This window comes from Pinus tabuliformis, chromosome X (genome assembly GCF_031772625.1).
Source record: "Pinus tabuliformis cultivar Carrire ecotype Pingquan chromosome X, CPIR1, whole genome shotgun sequence".
In the NCBI taxonomy this organism is placed as follows: domain Eukaryota; kingdom Viridiplantae; phylum Streptophyta; class Pinopsida; order Pinales; family Pinaceae; genus Pinus; species Pinus tabuliformis.
Window position 1 is genome coordinate 537,676,041 of NC_142308.1, and position 19,399 is coordinate 537,695,439.

Consider the following 19,399-nt stretch of genomic DNA (forward strand, 5'->3'; position numbering starts at 1 on the left):
ACAACGTATGAGGGCGATGCAACAAGCTTTGATGGGTAGGTTTTCATTCGACAAGGAGATCACCAAAGCTTGTGTACTTGACAAGGAAAGACATGCTGCTGTGAAAGGTTGGTAGGGAGGCTCTAAAATGAAGCTAAGGAAAAATTTTGGAGGGTGGTTGTAGCCATTCAAACACGTCCATACCTGATCGGTTTCAACTTTGTACCTTCACATTTCATCCTTTCTTTGCTAATGTGTAGCCATACTTGATCACCAACTTGAAAGTGATGATCCACCCGATGCTTATCATGGAGCATTTTGTACCTCGCTTGACTTTTCTCCAATTGATCCTACATTGCTTCATGAATGTTCTGCATTTTTTGAATGAACTTGATTGCTTTGTTGTCATATGCATGTCCACCCTCTTGAGCTTCATCACCAAACAAGAAGTCCATTAGTGATTTCAGCAGATACCCAAAACATGTTTCAAAAGGAGATTTACATGTAGAAGAATGTAAGGCTCAGTTGTAAGCATGTTGGATATAGTGTAAAGATTCGTCCCAAAACTTATGATGTTTGCAACAATAGCCTCTGAGAAGATGTCCCAATGTTCTATTTACCACCTCTAGTTGACCATCTATTTTTGGATGAAAAGTTGTGCTCCTTTTTAGCTTAGTGTCCATGAGTCCCCACAAAGTGGACAATAACTCTCCCATGAAATGAGAGTCCTGATCTCAAATTATGGAAGTAGGTAACCAAAAATGAACCCATACATTTGAAAATAGCATATGTGCATTTTGTTCAATAGTTGCTTTATTTTTACATGGAACAGTAATACACATTTTACTAAATCTATCAACCACAACGCATAAATGATCATGCCCTTTTCTAGACGTAGGAAGTCCTCCTACAAAAGCCATAGATATACTATCCAATGGTATAGAAGGAACATTAAGTGGCATATACTTTATGTTTCTTGGTTTACATGTGGAACACATGACACAACCTTTAATGTACTTAGCAATTGTTTCATTCATTCGAGGCCAATGGTAGTATATTTGTAACTATTCCACTATCTTACACCAAAATTCCCCGCAACATGAGAAGATTGTGCTTCCTTGATCATATGCACTCTTTCTCCCTGGGTTATGCACAACATGCAAATATGATTTAGTAACTTGTCATGAAGATGGTAATTCACTTCTTCCACCTGAGCACCATGAGTGAGTGATTCATAAACATCTTTGAAGTCAGTATCTTCACCATATTGTTCAATATAATTTGCATGTGTTGGCATTATGATACAGGTATTGTCATTGATGGAAAATCACTCAAATGAAAGATCACAGTATAGCCGGTAAACAATAAAAGAATTATAGATCAGTCTTCATAGAATGAATAAAGAGAGGAATAAGCAGGTTAACCATTGATCAAGCTGTGTATACACAGAGGTTTACTATATACAAGTCGCGTATATGTACACACGCACTTTCACGAAAGGGAAAGCGTGTATACCTTGGAAAACTAAGTTTCTGGTCCGAGGTATTTGGTCCATGGTATTTTGATCCATAGTATTGGTCCAAGGGTCCCATGGTATTTTGATCCATATTGGTAAGGTATTTGGTCCAAGGTATTGGTCCTAAGTGGTTTTGATCCATGGTATTGAGAAAGGCCTATAAACTATAAAAGGAGGAGAAGATCATTAGGCCAAGGTGTGGAAGTATCGAATATCTGATGAATTGTGAGATCTAGTATGCAGGTTATTGGGTTATAGTGCAGTGTTGGATCTGAACCAAGGATGAACCTTAGCGGATGATGAGGGATTATATCTAATGATGGATCGGGATTTTAAGGCGTAAAATGAACTATCATTATGTGTTTTTTCCCATGTATATTCTAGATCTGAATACTGACGCATATATTATTCTGTAAATGAGATGATCTGGGTATAACTAAATTCTAGAATAGCTGCAGAAGTCTGATTTTATATTTGTAGATATATACAATGGTATAAAATATGTTTTAGTTGCTTCCATTTGTTGTTGTAGTGTTCTGGGTTCTGGCTTGGGTTCTGGTTATTATATTCTGGTGAGAGTATTATGAATGATCAGATTGATGGATTATCAAAGTGATTGATTGATTCGGCTATGGTTGGTTCAAAAAGTGTATGGTTGATGCAGATTTATTTGATGGTTGAATTTCAGTTATGATGTTGTTGATGGATCTAGTCTGAAAAATTATGAAACATGGTCCTTGGAGGAAGATAAAAGGTTGTAGCCTTCTCTAGGTAGGAACCTACATACTAGTAAACATATCGGCTAGTACAAGAGCTAAGGGATTGTAGCTCCCTTCCGGTAGTAGCTAGAAAAAAAGAGAAGGTTGCACCCTTCTTTAGGTCGAAGCCTACGTACTGGTATAAATCTACACCAGTATAAAGTTATAAACATAATTTTCTTATTATTAAAAGAAGAGAGAGACAAAAGCAGCAGGTGGTTTTTACCCACATTGGGTTTCCACCTTATATCTTGGTGTTTAGGTTTGATTCTTATGCTTTATTCTATTTTTACTAAACTATCTAATTAATATCTAACATACTGGTTAAAGTTCAATACATGATAAATTGGGTAAATCAAAATTTCTCTGCATATACGTTGGTTGCTTTAATAACAGTCGCGTGTACACATTGGTTCACTTAGCTAAAGTAGTGTATACAAATATGCCTATGGAAATGAAAAATTATTGAGTTACTAATACTGATTCACCCCCCCCACAGTATTATTTCCAACAGTTGGTATCGGAGCAGGTCCTTTAAAAGAAGGTTGATTGCCTGAAGGAAGATCGATCATCATGAATAATCAAGAAAGCGACGGATCCATCAAACTGCCAATATTTGATGGGAGCAACTTTTCTTATTAGAATATAAGAACCACAACCTACCTTCAATCACTTGGAACATATGTCTGGGAAATTGTGGAAGGACAATATACATTTCCATCAGCAATTGCTATAGATATGGCAGGTAAAAAGCAATATGAAACCAATGCCAAGGCTATCAATACATTGCTAGGAAGCTTATCACAATCATATTTTTTCAAAGTTATGCAGCTCAAATCAGCGAAAGAAATATGGGACAAAATGGTTCTAAGCTATGAAGGAGGCTCTCAGGTAAAACATGTTAAACTGCAAACTCTCAAAATTTAATATGAAACACTTAAGATGCACAATGATGAAAGTATTGCCAGTTACTTCTTATGTATAGATGAGGTTGTTAATTGCATGAAAAATCTGGGTGAAGAGATAAAGGAAGTTACCTTAGTTGAGAAAGTTTTAAGATCCTTGTCTGCTAAATTTGAATCAAAGTTAAAGTATCTGCCATAGAAGAAAAACAGGATCTACAAACTATTACTGTGACACAACTTCATAGAATCTTAACTGCCTTTGAGATGAGAAAAGGTGGCCCATCAGATATGAGAGAAGCCATATTTAAAGCTTCAGCAAAAGGAAAAGAAGAATTCAATGAATCAGGACATATTTCAGAAGAAGAAGATGGAGTAAACTTTGTCAAGAAGCTTCAACGGGGTTCTAGAAGATTTAGATGTAAACTACCTTTCAAATGTTTTGCCTATGGTAGAGTCGGTCATTATGCTACCAAATGTCCTCATAAAGATAAATATGATAAAGGGAATGAATCTGCCAAATGGAATAGAAAACAAAGTGTAAGTAAAAAGAGCTACTATACTCATGAAGATAGCAATGGATTATCAAATAGTGATGAAGATGACGATAATAATGACTATAGACTTCTAATGGCTTATGAAGATGATAAATTTTTGGATGCTTTAGAAGAAAATGAACTTCATGAAGAAATCTCTAAACTCAAATTTTGTTTAGAAGAAAATAATATGATTATAGATACCTTGATTAATCAACTTCCTGAAAGAAAAAATCAAAATGAAAAACTGGAATGTGAAATTGTGGGTCTAAGAAAGGATCTTGAGAAAGAAAAATCTCTCAATCTCAGATTTACTAAAGGATCAGAAACCTTAGATGAAATTATCAAAGTGAAGCATTCTCCTCTGATAAATATAGGTCTTTGATATACTGAAGAATCACCTCAATCAAAAAATCCATCAACCTCCACTAAAAGCTATCTTGATCTTGATGCAGCTAAGAATAGTTAACAGTATGGCAATCATCAGAAAAGGCATAAAACAGATCACCAAGTAAATCAAGCTCAATTTGATCCAAGGATGAACAAAATTCACAACCAACCTCAGGTAAATCATACTCAATTTGTTTAAAAGATGAACAGAAACTACAATCACCAGATCAATAGATTCGATAATTGCAGGAACTTCTTCAATGGTCAATGTTTCTCATGTCATAATTTTGGACACAAAGCTACTCAATGTGTTGCTTACAAAACCATCATGAGTAAAGAAGCATGAAGTCAAAGGAATGTGACAGGGATAAAGAAAAGTTCCTATAATAACTTTTCTCTTCTTGAAAATGAAATAGAATGCTCAATCTGTAACAACTTTGGCCATGAAGAATCTGAATGCAGGAGTATATTTCAGCAAATATCTCAAAAGGATCAAACTCAATTAAATCCCAAAATATGGAGAAATAAAGAATCGCAAACAGAAAGATTTGGTATAGCCTTGTATACATAAGGACAAGAAAACCAATGGTACATCGATAGTGTATGCTCAAAACACATGATAGGTGACAAAGGAAAACTACACTCATATAATGCCTTAGAAAAGGAAAATAATGTGTCATTTGGGAACGACACTCTTACTATCATAAAATTTAAAGGCTATGTTTTCTTGAAATAAAAAGTTAAAGCTAGGAATGTTATGTATGTTGATTGTCTAAAGCATAACCTATTGAGTGTGAGTCGGATGTGTGATCAAGGAAATGAAGTGGTATTCAGATCAAATGGATGTGTTGTTCATGAGCTTGATACATAAGAAACCGTGATCAAAGGTATAAGAACTCCAAACAACTTATACATACTCAAGGCAGGACAACAATAGTGCTATCTAAGCAAAAATGATGAAAAATGGCTATGGCACAGAATATTGGGACATCTAAGCTTTTTTCAAATAAGAAAAGCATGTAGATTCTAGGTTGTTCGTGATCTTCCATATATCAACATTCCTAAAATTAATATATGCAAATCATGTCAATTCGTTAAGAAAACCAAATCTCACTTCATTGAAAAGGAAGGGTCAGCTAGTAAGCCCTTTGAACTTGTTCATACTGATTTATGTGGACCATCAAGGAAAAAGTCACCTCGTGGAGAAGAAAAATTTATATTGTTAATTGATGATTTTTCCAGAATGTGTTGAATAGGTCTTCTAAAGAATAAAGATGAAGCATTTGAAAAGTTCAAAGCCTTCAAAGCTTTGGTTGAAAATGAATCAGATCACAAAATCAAATGCCTCAGATCTGATCGAGGAGGGGAATTTACCTCGGATGAATTCTTTGAATCTTGTGAACAACATGGAATAAAAAGGTAGTTCTCCATCATAAGGACTCCTCAACAAAATGGAGTGGTAGAAAGGATGAATAGAACTATTCAACAAATGGCTTGAGGTATGCTAGATGAATCTGGAACTCTTGCAACCTTCTGGGTGATGCTGCATTCGCCGCTGTCACTATTCTAAACCAAGAAAAATTTCAGGTAAACAACACTCAAACTCCACATGAACTTTGGTATGGTAAGACTCCTACTTTAAAATACTTCAAAGTTTTTGGAAGAAAATGTTACAGCAAAAGGACTGATGAAAAACTTGGTACATTTGAACCCAGAGCAGATGAAGGTATTCTTCTTGGTTACTCTTCCCAAAGTAAAGGATATAAATTTTACAATAAAAGACTTGGGAAAATTATTAAAAGTATTGATGTTGTGGTTGATGAAGCATGCAAAAATCCAAAATAGATAAAAAACTGAAGATTATGAAGAAGATGAGGATCATTTTCCCACATCAAATCACACTGATTCTAAAGAAGAAACCAATGAAGCACCAAAAGAAGAGATAACTGTAGAAGAAAAGACTCCATCCAGGTATGTTCAAAAAATTCATCCAGTAACTCAAATTCTAGGGGAAAAAGGGGTAGGTGTGCAAACAAGAAGAACTATTACCAAAGCCTCAAGCTATCTAGCATTACTATCTTCAATTGAACCTCAAAATGTAAATGAAGCATGCAGAGATGAATGTTGGATCAAGGCCATGAATGAAGGACTTGAGAAAATTTAAAATAATAATACTTGGGAATTAGTTCCTAGACCTCATGATAAGAATATCATAGGAACTAACTGGATATTCAAAAACAACCTGAAGGAAAATGGAGAAGTTATTAGAAACAAGGCCAGACTTTTTTGTAAAGGATATTCTCAACAAGAAAATATATATATTTTGAAGAAATTTTTGCACATGTTGCTAGAATTGAAGCCATAAGAACGTTTCTTGCTCTTTCTAGTTTTCAAGAATTCAAAGTACACCAAATGGATGTAAATCTGCCTTTCTTAATAGAGACTTAGAATAAGAAGTCTATATTGAACAACCAGAAGGATTCATTCTTGGAAATGATGCAAAACTTGTATGAAAACTCAGAAAGGCTCTCTATAGTCTAAAATAGGCTCCAAGGGCCTGGTATTATCGTCTTGACAAATATCTCCACCAACAGGGTTTTTCAAAGGGGTCAGCAGATAGCAATCTATATACAAATATTGACATTGGTAAATTTCTAATAATTGTTGTTTATGTTGATGACATCATTTTTGGTAGCAAGGAAGAGTCCATGAGTCAGAATTTTGATTCAATATTGTAGAAAGAATTTGAAATGTCCTTGCTTGGTGAGCTTACCTATTTTCTTAGTCTACAAGTTCAACAAAATAAAGATGGTAATTTTCTCTCACAAACCAAATATCTCAAACAGATCTTGAAAAGGTACGACATGGAAGATTCTAAACCAGTATGTACCCCAATGGTAACATGATGCAGTCTTAGCTCAAATGATGAATCAGCAGCAGTACATCAACCAACTTACAGATCCATGATTGGAAGTCTACTTTATCTAACACGTACCCGACTGGACATCATGCATGCAGTGGGAATAGTTGGAAGATTCCAAGCAAATCCAAAGGAATCACACCTTCAGGCAGTCAAAAGGATTTTCAAATATCTTAAAGGAACACATAACTTTGGTTTATGGTATCCTAGAGATACAGATCTTACACTTCATGCATATACAGATGCAGATTGGGCAGGAAGTGTTGATGATAGAAAAAGCACTAGTGGTGGTGCATTCTATATGGGTTCCAGGTTAGTGTCTTGTTTCATCAAGAAACAAATTTCAATTACATTATCTACAGCTGAAGCATAATACGTGGTTGTTGCATCTTGCTACACACAACTAATTTTGATGATGAAAACCTTGCAAGATATTCATATCACATGTACTCCACCCATCTCCATTCTATGTGATAATACAAGTCCCATCAGTATTTCAAAGAATCCAGTCATGCACTCCAAGACAAAGTACATACCCATCAAATATCATTTCCTACGTGAACAAGTGCTTGAACAAAAGGTTAAATTGGAGTATGTTCCCTCCAAAGAACAGGTTGCTGATATATTCACTAAACCACTGCCCAGAGAGAGATTTGAATATATCAGACAAAAGCTGGGAGTAGATGCTACATCATCCTACTGTTAAATCCAATTTTTTTCAGAGAAAGGTGGTTATACGTGAGTTTCATGAAGTGTAGTCGCGTACATACGCGATTTTCTATGGGAACAATCACGTATATGTTGGTTTGAAGAAAAGCAGTCAGCCATACTCAGAAAAAAGGGGTCTGTTATGGTTCTACCAATTATCTGCTCTGTTTGATGATGGTTACAATTTGTTGATAACATATGAAAATATATTGGTCCTCATAAAGTTGTTGATAACTTGATGTATATCTGATTAAAGATGATGCTTTGATATCTCTTACTGACATATGCAATGATCAAATTTGACAATGGACATGTGGAACAGGTTCAGGGGGAGAACATGGTATGCTTCTACTAAAGCATTGTTGGCATTATGACTAGAATTCTTTGGTACCTAATGAGTTCTTACTTTATGATGATAAGGGAATAAAGCAAGTTGATCTTGATGAGATGAAGAGGATGAATTGATATATGCCGACATACGTTTTCAGAAGTTGATGATATTTTCGAAACTAATGATGGACATATACAGGTTGTTGGTCTGGATGTTGTTGATAGATGTTGCTGATGGTGCAGCAGATCATATGATAGTTGTTGTTGACTATCATGGTCTTGATATTTGGTCTCTGTTACATATATCATGTATATCATTTAATGTAAAGGTCTTGAAAAGACCTAATTTGTAACCCCACTATACATGGGATGGATGATGTAATGTTTCTTGTCTTTTTGTCATGTAGAAACAATGGGTACATCTGCACTTGGTTGGGTGGATGAGTCAAATTTGGTATATCCCCACTTGGTTGGGAGATGGATGTATGTATGATTCATTGGTGATAGGAAGGTCATTGGTGATGTATGTATAGAGTCATATTATTCTTTAGAACATCTTTGTGCAGACTTTTCTTGTGCTTCGGGGGAGCATGGGTTGATCATGGACCCTTTTCCCTTGATGTCAAAGGGGGAGAGTGACTTGGTGTGGTTTTGGTGTGGTTGTTGCCATCAAGTCCAAAGGGGGAGATTGTTGGAATTATGATACATGTATTGTCCTTGATGGCAACTCACTCAAATGAAAGATCATATTATAGCAGGTAAACAACAAAATAATTACAGATCAGTCTTCACAGAATGAATAAAGAGAGGTATATGCAATTTAACCATTGACCAAGTTGTGTATACATGCATGTTCACTATATACAAGTCACTTGTACGTACACACACACTTTCAGAGAAGGAAAATCGCTTATACCTTGGAAAACTAAGTTTTTGGTCTGAGGTATTTGGTCCATGGTATTTTGATCCATGGCATTGGTCCAAGGTGTTCGTCCTAAATGGTTTTGGTCCATGGTATTGAGAAAGGCCTACAAACTACAAAAGGAGGAGAAGATCATTAGGCCAAGGTGTGCATGTATCAAATATCTGACGAATTGTGAGATCTAGTATGCCAATTATTGGGTTATAGTGCAGTGCTGGATCTAAACTTAGGATGAACCTTAGTGGATGATGAGGGATTAGATCTAATGATGGATCAGTATTTTAAGGCATAAAATGAACTATCATCATGTTTTTTTGCTCATGTATATTCTAGCTCTGAATACTGACGCACATATTATTTTGTAAAGGAGATGATCTAAGTATAACTAAAGTTTGGAATAGCTCCAGAAATCAGATTTTATATTTCCAGATATAAACATTGGTTGGCTTTGGGAAAAGAAAGTATACACACAGGTTCGAAAAATGGAAGTAGCGTATAGCTTATAAAATATGTTTTAGTTGCTTCTGTTTGCTGTTGCAGTGTTCTGGGTTCTGGCTTGGTTTCTGGTGACAGTATTTTGAATGATCAGATTGATGGGTTTTCAAAGTGATTGATTGATTTAGTTGTGGTTGGTTCAAAAGGTGATTGGTTGATGCAGATTTATTTGATGATTGAATTTCAGTTATGATGTTGTTGATGGATCCAGTTTGAAAATTTATGAAACGTGGTCCCTGGAGGAAGAGAGAAGGTTGTAGCCTTCTCTAGGTTGGCACCAATGTACTAGTAAACATATCGACTAGTACGAGAGCTAGGGGATTGTAGCTCCCTTCCAGTAGTAGCTAGAAAATGAGAGAAGGTAGCAACCTTCTGTAGGTCAAAGCCTGTGTACTCGTATAAGTCTGAACCAGTACAAAATTGTAAACAAAATTTTCTTATTATTAAAAGAAGACAAAGATGACAACAGCAGGTGGTTTTTACCCACATTGGGTTTCCACCTTATATCTTGGTGTTCATGTGTGATTCTTATGCTTTATTCTATTTTCACTACACTATCTAATTAATATCTGACATACTTGTTAAATTTCAATACATGATAAATTGGGTAAATCAAAAGTTCTTTGCATATATGCTAGTTGCTTTAATAACAGTTGCGTGTATGTTAGCACCTAAATTTGCCTCAGGCTGAAGGAAGGAAAAAATTAGGGTAACCACAAACCATGCTCAATCTGGTAGCTAGCCCTACTAGAGCAGGAGAGGGCTCTCTCCGAGTCACGCTCAGCGAATGGATAGGCAAAATGATCTGAGATGACTTACAATGCAATATTTACCTTAGGCTAGTAAGTGAAAAGGGATTTTGGAAAAGATTTTATGAAGTGACCGAGCTTCTGGGATGTATATGGGACTGGCACTCAGCAAAGAACAGAGAATCGAATATGAAGGCACAGATTATTCCGTGAGGCAAGGTAGGCAGCAAGCGCAACAATTTCGGCTTAAGGTAACGTGGAATGGAAAGATTGCTGAAGAGAGTGAAAAGGGCATGGTCGCATGAATCCTTTTCAATAGAAGAGTAACACTGCACATGAAATTTTCCCACAGGCAGAGCAATATAAATTGAATTCTACCTAATCTCACTTAGAAAATTTCACTGAAATGAAGCATGAAATGAAATATGAAACATAACAAGATACATATGGAACATAAGAACACATTTGCTACACTCACAACCACAAGAATATCATGAAACAGAGCCGCTTCCTTTCATTAATTCTTTGTCAAAAATACACAGTGCAGAAACAGAGTTTCTTTCCCACAGTCTCCCAGAAGTTACAATCCAGCCAACCCTTTGCAAATAACTTGCATACAATATATAGAAAGTGTAGAGAAGAGATGGAACACCCAGGGGTTGGGAAGTTACTCAAATCATTTCGAAAAGGAGATGGAGAGCCAACCATCAGCTACAGGTGCAGTGCTCTCAAGCATGACATTTGGCTAGGGTGACCCTTTGCATTCTTTTGCCACTTGGATAGATGTCCATATGGAGAGAAAACTCTTTAAATGCCACCTTTGGTGCCAAAAAATGGAAGTGTAGAAGACCAGGCCCACTTGGAGAAGTCGTGACCCGGAATTTCGCAAAACGGGAGCAAATTGGTCGTTTTTTCCTCTGTGCGCTGCGCCAAATACTCTGTGCTTCACGCCAATTTGGAGCTTGTTTTGGGGCACTTTCAGGTGTCCAAAATGTGCCAAGTGGGCTTGCTGGAAAGCCTATCCTACTTACTTTCTGACCCCACTGGAATTTATCAATTTGGTTCTCATTTTCCCCTCAAAATCCTCATTCTCCCAAGACTGCTTTCTATGTGTCCAAAAAGTGGCAGAGAGGCCATTTTTGGGTGTTTTTTGACCTTTAGGAGACCCAAAACTTGTCAAAAATTATTTCCCAGACACCATTAGTAGTATTTTTCGATGCTGAATCCAAATATGCAAGCCATTCCTCGATTAGAGTCCTATATTTTTAGCGTCACGGCGCACAGGGAGGAATTTCCTGTTTTGTGCCCAAAAAATTTGCCTGTGACCAAAATTTGCCCAAATTTTTTGAAATTTGGGCTGGAGGTTCCCTATGAAGTGATTTGATATGAGAAGGAAGCCTCAGCCAAGATTCGAAGCTGATCTTGCTCCTTTGCCTCCTTTGCCCCCTTTGCCTCTTTTGTCGCTTTGCTCAATTTTGCCTTTAGGCCCCTGATTCTTGCTTTGGAACTCATGTTTCGGGCCTGGTAGTGATGAGTCATGTGCCTCATCATGTATTTCTCCCTGTTTTATTTTTCCAACCACTGCTCCAAGTGAACGTTCACTTTCTCTAGCCCATACTCCCGGTCTTCGTCTCTTTGCTCCATAGGTCTGCCTTGCTCTGCTAGGATGTGTTGCCGGTTTTCCTTGATCATCTGCAACTCTATCTCAGCTAGCTGATCCTCAAGTTGGTTGTTCCTCTGCTCCAGATACTGCATGTTCCACTTGGCACTATCCAAGTCCAGGGATAGGTTCTCAATCACAGACTGTTGCTCCTGAATGATCTCTCCCAGCTCATCATTTGTAGGTTCTGCATCTGTCTCATCATCCTGGAGGAGAACAAACTTGGTCTCCTACTCACCTGATGGCCCTTCCTCCTGCATTGGTTCCTTACCCTTACCTTGCTCTTGTGATGCTGATGGCGGAAGCGAGGCCCCTTCCACCCTGGGTGGAGATAACACTCGCTTTCCTGCTGTGAACAATGGTCTACTGCCCTTTTGATATGTGATGTATGCTGTCATGGAGGCAGTCTCATGGTGCTCGAACTAATGTGAATGGCTTACCATCTCATGTTCTTCCTTCGATATCATTGGTGGGGCGCTGAAGAAATCACAGGAGATGAACTCCTCCCTAGCAATACCCTGCAATCCCAACTGATGGTCTACCAAGATCCGGATGAGAGCAAAATGATATACATTGTTTAGCTGCTGTCGTGGGGTCTTGCGCTGCATGAAGTTTTTCATCTTCTCAATGTTGTTGTAGATGAAAAATGGTAGGCTCATCATCCTCACCCTGGTGAAGTGCATGAGCAAGCGGATGTGATAGGCATAAAGGCGAGAAAACCTCCCCTTGCAACTGAAACACTTCATGATCAATCTCATGAGTGGGGCATACTCATCCCTCAAAAATCTGAATGGAAAAACTCTGGTGAGCTAGCTCAAGCAGTTGTTCTTGATGTAAGGGTCATAGTGTGTTACACTAAAAAATGTCACCATGGCTATTTACAGTTAGTATGGCTCTATCAACAGTCATGCTATCCTCTTAGGCAAGTCTTATGCCTCTGCTCTCCATGTCAAACTCCAAAAAGAGAGAAAGTCTTTATAAATGTATTTATCTCTGGGTACGCAGGTTCTCTCAACCTTACCTGCGGGTACGCACCCAATGCTCACAAAAGCTGCGTCCTTGTATGCTCTGTATGTAAAGGGGCAGGTGCGTCCCCCTGTAAAGGTCAAAATGCGCAAGTTTCATCTTTAAAAAGTTACTTGTGGTCATTTCTAGAGCATTCTAGAAGGTTGTTCGACGTGTATTGAGCGCCTCCAGATGGTTCATGTACCCCTATCAAAGAGGAACTTATCCCATCAATAAGGGAGCTATCCCATCCAAAGAGGGGATTATCCCATTGATGGTGGACCTGAATAACTTCCTCTAGATCACTATAAATACAGGCATTGGGCCAGAAGGAGGGGAGGTTGGAAGCTAAACATTTCTAAGGGTAGATGCTGCAGGAATTAGGACTCCCATTTAGAAGCTTGTGAGGAGAGATTGCCATCTTTGCTTGTTCTATTTGGAAGTGGGTGAGCTTTGTCAAAGTAAAGGAGAACTCTTGATGGACCCTGGGAGGGACTTGCACAACACCAAGGCTCAGGTTGTAATTGTTCCTTTTGTTTCCTATTAATGCAAATGAGTCCATTCTTCTCAATAACTTGTTATTTATGAGTTGTTTCATGTACTCCTTGGTCTATGTGTTAAATATGTTTTATTCTATGAGATTATCAAGTGCTATTTAATCGTTTGATTGTTAGTGGATGCAGGTTTCAAAGTGAAGGAGGAGCTCATCCGGATCAGCGGAGCTGGACTGCTACAACAGCGTTGGACTACAGGTAGGATCTAAACACTTGATTTCTTATATAGTAAATGCATGTTTAGAGAAGGATTGCTCTTGTTTGTCTTGTTTGTCACTAGAGAGTCTTAGGCTCCTAGGGAGGTTGGTTGTGTCCGCACAATTGACTCTTTCCGCCTGACAAATTGGCGACTCCGCTGGGGACTCCATTGATGTGAAAGTCTTTTCCTTTGTATGCAACTTTGCTCTGAGAAAAGTCATTTATTTTCTGGTTTTTGGCTCTGTGACTTTGTTTTTGGGTGGGTTAGCTTAGGGTTAGATTCAATTTAGTTTTTCTTGAATTTTCCAGTAGGACGCACCCTCTGAGTATTGCACAGTGCGTCCCTGCACGCACTGTCGCTGTGTGCACAGAGCGGGCCCGAACCTGTCTTAACTGGTTGCCTGCGTCCCCTGCTAAAATTTAAGAAAATTCCATTTTTTGCATTTTTTCTCTTAGATTTTGCTTTTTCTTAGTTTTTACTGCCCAGATCCATTAGTCTCTTGTCAAAGATCTTCACCTGAACTTGTTTCGATAGCGTTGAGTGTTTTAGTGGATTTCATAGAAGTTTAAGCCCTAGGGTTTGATTTTTGAGTAGGTCTTGTAGTGACTTTGGCGGTAGAAGTTGTCAAGCCTTAGATCTCGCTGGTTTTGTCAGCCTTCTTAGAAGTCAGACCTGTCATAAAGTCTACCTGTGAGAGCAACTTACCTTTGATTGGTCTCTTTGGCAAATTTCGAAGTACTTGTTGATTAAGTATTGAATTCCATTTTACAAAAAGAACAAAAAGATTTGAGTTTTGTTTTGACTAGTCTTTTGATTGTGCATTAGCTGGTCCTTGACTTGATTTTGGTCAAGTAAAACAACCTAGAATCATCTTTGTAGGCTTTTGCCTCGTTAGGTTTGCTTAGAGTAAATTTCTTTTTGATTTGCTTGTGAGTCAAGTTTTCATAGATTTTATAGCTTTTGAGATTGATTTTCGTTAAAATAGATTTATATGCTTTATTAAATAAGAGAAAATACAAAAACATCTCCTTTGAAAAGTTTTGTTTCAAGTAGCTTTGAAGAGTTTTGAAAGAAAAAGAGTTTTTCGTGCACGTAAGGAGTGGTCATGCTTGTATGTTTGAAAAGATAAAGAGAATTGTTTCTTTGATTGTCTTTACTAAGAAAGTTGTTTTCTATAAAATTTGCATTTCTCAACTCTCTTAGTTAGGAATTTCATTGAAAGAGAAAAGTAGCGTAAATCATCTTAGGTGCATCTTTGTAGTGGTTTGAGTCGAGTCTACACACCATTGGTTTCACTTCCGCTACCTTTTGTCTTTAAGAAAAACCATAAAATTAACGCTTAAAGTAAAATCGACGTAGTAACTTTTATTTACTAGGGCTCTGAAACACCAATTTAGATCAGGCTAGTGTCTTGGAGTAGGAGAGTAATTAACTCTCCAAGACAACAAAACCAAACAAGTAGCTTATCTTGTGATAGAATAAATCCAATTGTATCATTTGTACTCTGGGAAAGCTCCTCTTAAAGGAGAAGCACGAGCTCGTGTCCGAACCAGTGAGGGGATCAATCCCCCCTCGTTGGGAACGACGCCAGACAAGCACGTATTACAAACGGTAAACCTCGGATTAACCATTGTCGAGGAGCCAGGGGTCACTTGTCGGTAAACCTTGGATTATTGTCAAGGAACCGGCAAGGGGATTGAGCTTGATACTCTGCCCTTGCGTGCTGTCGGAGTGTAGACTGTTCCCCCAGGTGCATTTGTTGCGGTTGGTAACCTTAGTGACCATTATCTTTAGGATTCTACCGAGGTGACGGTGGAGGGAAGATCCCACTGTACCTGGAGCAGACGTCGGCTAGACTCACTTGGATTTTCCGGGGGGTTCACTTCACTCGAGACGGTTAAAGTGGAGGAACTTGTGCCGGTCTATTCATTAAGCAGGTTGCCGGGGTAACTGTTCCACCCGCCACTTCTGTACTGAATCCGGCGATGTTGGGTTTCATCACCAACTAGCATTTTCAGTCTGGAAGGCTACTGTTTGTGCTTGGTTTGACGCCCTAGATTCTTTAGGCGTGTGATTCAAATTTGTTTGGTTCTTTAGAGACTTTAGGTGGTTTGATTTGAGATTTTACTTTGTTTTCGTGTGTAGTAGTTAAAAGTTTTTAACTGTGGCGGAATTACCGAGACAGTCCCGTAGACTTCGGGGCCAGTCTCCTGAAGTTGTTTCTGTGGCCGAATTGTTGAGAAGATCCCGTAGACTTACGGGTGAACCTCCTCGAGACGACCCCAGTAATCTAGAGGGTTTGAAGGTCCTTATAACTCCTCCTAGTGGCAGTAGAGTAGGTTCACCTGAAGAAGGAGAATCTTCCTTGGTAGTCCATTCAGATTACCAAGGCCTAGAGACAGGTTATAATCCCGAAGCTGTTACAGTTTCTGAACTTGTTGGTAGTTTTTCGTCTGCTAGTGATATAGGCGAAGAACCTGAAATATCTGAACCTGTTACTTCGACTTCTAGTGTTCCAGATTCACCAAGAGTAGAACGAGTTATCACCGAAAATCTTCCTACTGGTCTGATTGCTATCGAAGAACTTGCTCCAGAGGAAGAAATAGGCATCTCTAACCTTGAAGATCAACTTACTATTGATCTCAGGGAGCGTGAATCTATCTTTTACAGTCCTCCTAGAAGTACTACTTGGTACCTTTCGTTAACCAATTATTTAGACAACTCAGGGGTAGGTTTTTCTACACCTCGTACTCCCTTTCCACCTGGAGGTATTTATACTCCTGTAAATATGTCTGGTCAGTCGTCCGTGTTTACTCAAACTCCTGAATCTTTCTTACACGGCGGTCCTTCTGTTCCCACCGGGTATCAATCACTTTCTGGTACCTTTGCGGGGGCATCTCCTCAACCCATTGATCATGGGTTATTAGCTGGAAACAGTGGTAATATACCATTGGGTGTAGGAGACATTTACATGATGTCAGGCTCAGTTCCCGTTTCCCAACCTCAAGGTGGCCAATTACCGCCTGGGGGGCAGCCTCAGTTAACGCCTGGGGGGCAACCTCAAGGTACACAATTTGTGTCTGGGGGGCAACCTCAAGGTCAGTATGTACCTATGGTGCAATACATGCCTCAAGGTCAACCCCAGCCTCAATATGTACCCCAGGGTCAACCTCAGTATCAATATTTACCTCAAGGATGGCAACCCCAAGGGTATCAACCCCAAGGGTATCAACCTCAAGGTCAAGGTCAACCCCAGTATCCGTATTTACCTCAAGGTTATCAACCTCAAGGTCAATACTCGGGTCAAGGTTATCAACCACCTCAAGGTCAGTCATATGTTCAAGGTATGGGAACTGCACCTTACAATTATCAATCCTATCCTCAATCCGGTTATGGATCTCAGTATCCTCAACCTGTTACGGGTCAATACCCCGGAATGTTAGTGTGGGATCCATCACAGGGTCAACAGGTGTTGCAGCCAAGTCTACAGTTGGTACCTCAAGCTGGACAACCCGTAGTTTCTGGTCCATCCCAGCAACCGCAACCTGTCCAGTCAAATGTTCAAACTTCTGTAACTTCGGTAGTTACTCAGCCGCCAATTGCACCTAGTACTCCATCTCAAACGGCTGCTGCAACTACCGCTACATCTGCCGCACTTACTTCTGGAGTATCGACGGCTCCGGTTTCTACTGTCTCTGTAACCACTCCTCAGACATCTTTACCGTTGTCTGGATCTACGATTCAAACCACGGTCCAGATGCCTACAGGTCAGCCTGGTATAAGTACGGTTGTCACTACTCAACCTCAATTTGTTCAACAACCGTACCAGGGACAGTACCAACATGGGCAAGCTGTCCAACAGCCGGTTTACCAGTATCAACCGTATCCTGGGTACACTTATCAACAACTTCAACAACCCCAGTACGGTCCGGTTAATCCTGGTTTTCCAGGAGGATATAATATCCCTAATGCGACTCCTGTTCCTAGTTATCCTAGATATCCTCCTCCTGGGACTGGTCTTGTGACCCAGAGTTTTAGAGATCCTAACCGGCAGTTACCGTTTATCGCAACTTTGGATTTACCAGACTTGACGCGCCTAACGAACGATCCAATTCAATATCTTCCGTTCTGGCCGCCAATGCCAAATAAGTTGCCCAGTGATATACCCAAGTTCGAAGGTAAGTCTGGAGAGGATCCGTCCAATCATGTGATGACTTACCACCTCTGGTGTGCTTCAAATTCTATCTCGGATGATTCGATCCGCTTACGTCTTTTCCAGCGTACGCTCATTTGTCTCGCGGCCAAGTGGTACATTGAGTTACCACGGGCCTCTTTTTACAATTTCAGCCAGTTAGCTACCTCGTTCTTAACTCACTTTTAGTTGCCGGTCAGATACGATAACGGCACGGAGTTATTAACTTCACTAAAACAATCGACGTCCACGTATATTTCTGATCACATTCATGAGTGGAGACGTCGAAGAAGGCTAGTGAAAGTTTTTATCCCGGACCAAATCTTAGTTGAATGGTTTGTTAAATCATTATTACCAAAGATTACTGAAGATGTAGCTAAGGCCGGAGTAGTTACTGAGGAGCAAGTCATTGCTCAGGCGCAATACCTTGACTTAGTTTATACTCAGTCGGGTACGTTACACGAGAAGATTCCAGATCTTCCAAAATCGAATCAAATCGTTGTTGCTCCTTCGGGATCTCATGCCGCTGATGGTATGATTGGTATCGTGAATACAAAGAGCAAGAAGAAGTCTTCCAAGGCTTCAACTACTCCTATAATCACTTTGCCCGATTCCCCGACAGGAGAGTCTTCTCTGAACTTTCCGCCGATATTCACGCTGTAGAGTCATCTACGGCCAAATCAAAAAACGGTGGAAAGAAGAAAGGAAAGAAGAAGGCTAAAGCAGACAAGGCTCCGAAGGAGAAAACGGAAAAGTCGGAAACCAATGACGAAAAGCGCAAACCTCGATATCCTTGTCTTATTTGTGAAGAAGATCATTTTACGAGAGATTGCCCTCATCGGGCCGAGGTTGTGAAAATAGTCAAAGGTTCTCCCACTCCTGCTGTGTTAAAAGATCCATTTCCAAAGCAGGAGAGTAAGATGATAGGTTCTTCCTCGACTACCAGTGAAGAACCCATTTTGATGATGTCTCATGTGAGGATTGCGACTCGATCGCAAGATTATGGTAGTAAGAATCCTGTTGATGGTAAGGAAGCAGAATCTTCTCACTCTAACCCATCAACCTCAGCTCCTGGTTCCGATCCACTACAGATCGAAAAACCTAACCCGGACTTAGTAATCAAACCGCCCGCCAAGGGTGTACTTCGAAGGTCTGCTTTCAATCCACATGCGAGAGCGGCCCAGAATTACAACATTGTTGAGGACTTAGCTGTTTCACCCTCAGCAATGTCGGCTTTAGAAGTGCTGCAATCATGCCCAGCACAACGAAAATTACTTTTGTCGGCCATCGGAGCTGTTGATGTTCAGGACCCGAACCTGATAATCTTCGATCTAGAAAATAGTACACCGCGTCTACCCCATCAAATGGCTTTCCAAATTCCAGTGATAGTCAAAAACAGGCCTATTCATCGGACTGTGATTGATGAGGGAGCTTCTACGTGTATTATGTCGATTCAATGTTGGAGATCGCTTGGTTCTCCTTCGTTGAACCAATCCCCGACCATCCTTAAGGCCTTTGATGGCCGTGGGTTCCGTCCGTTTGGTATTCTACAGGAATTACCTATAGGGGTAGAAGGTAAAACCG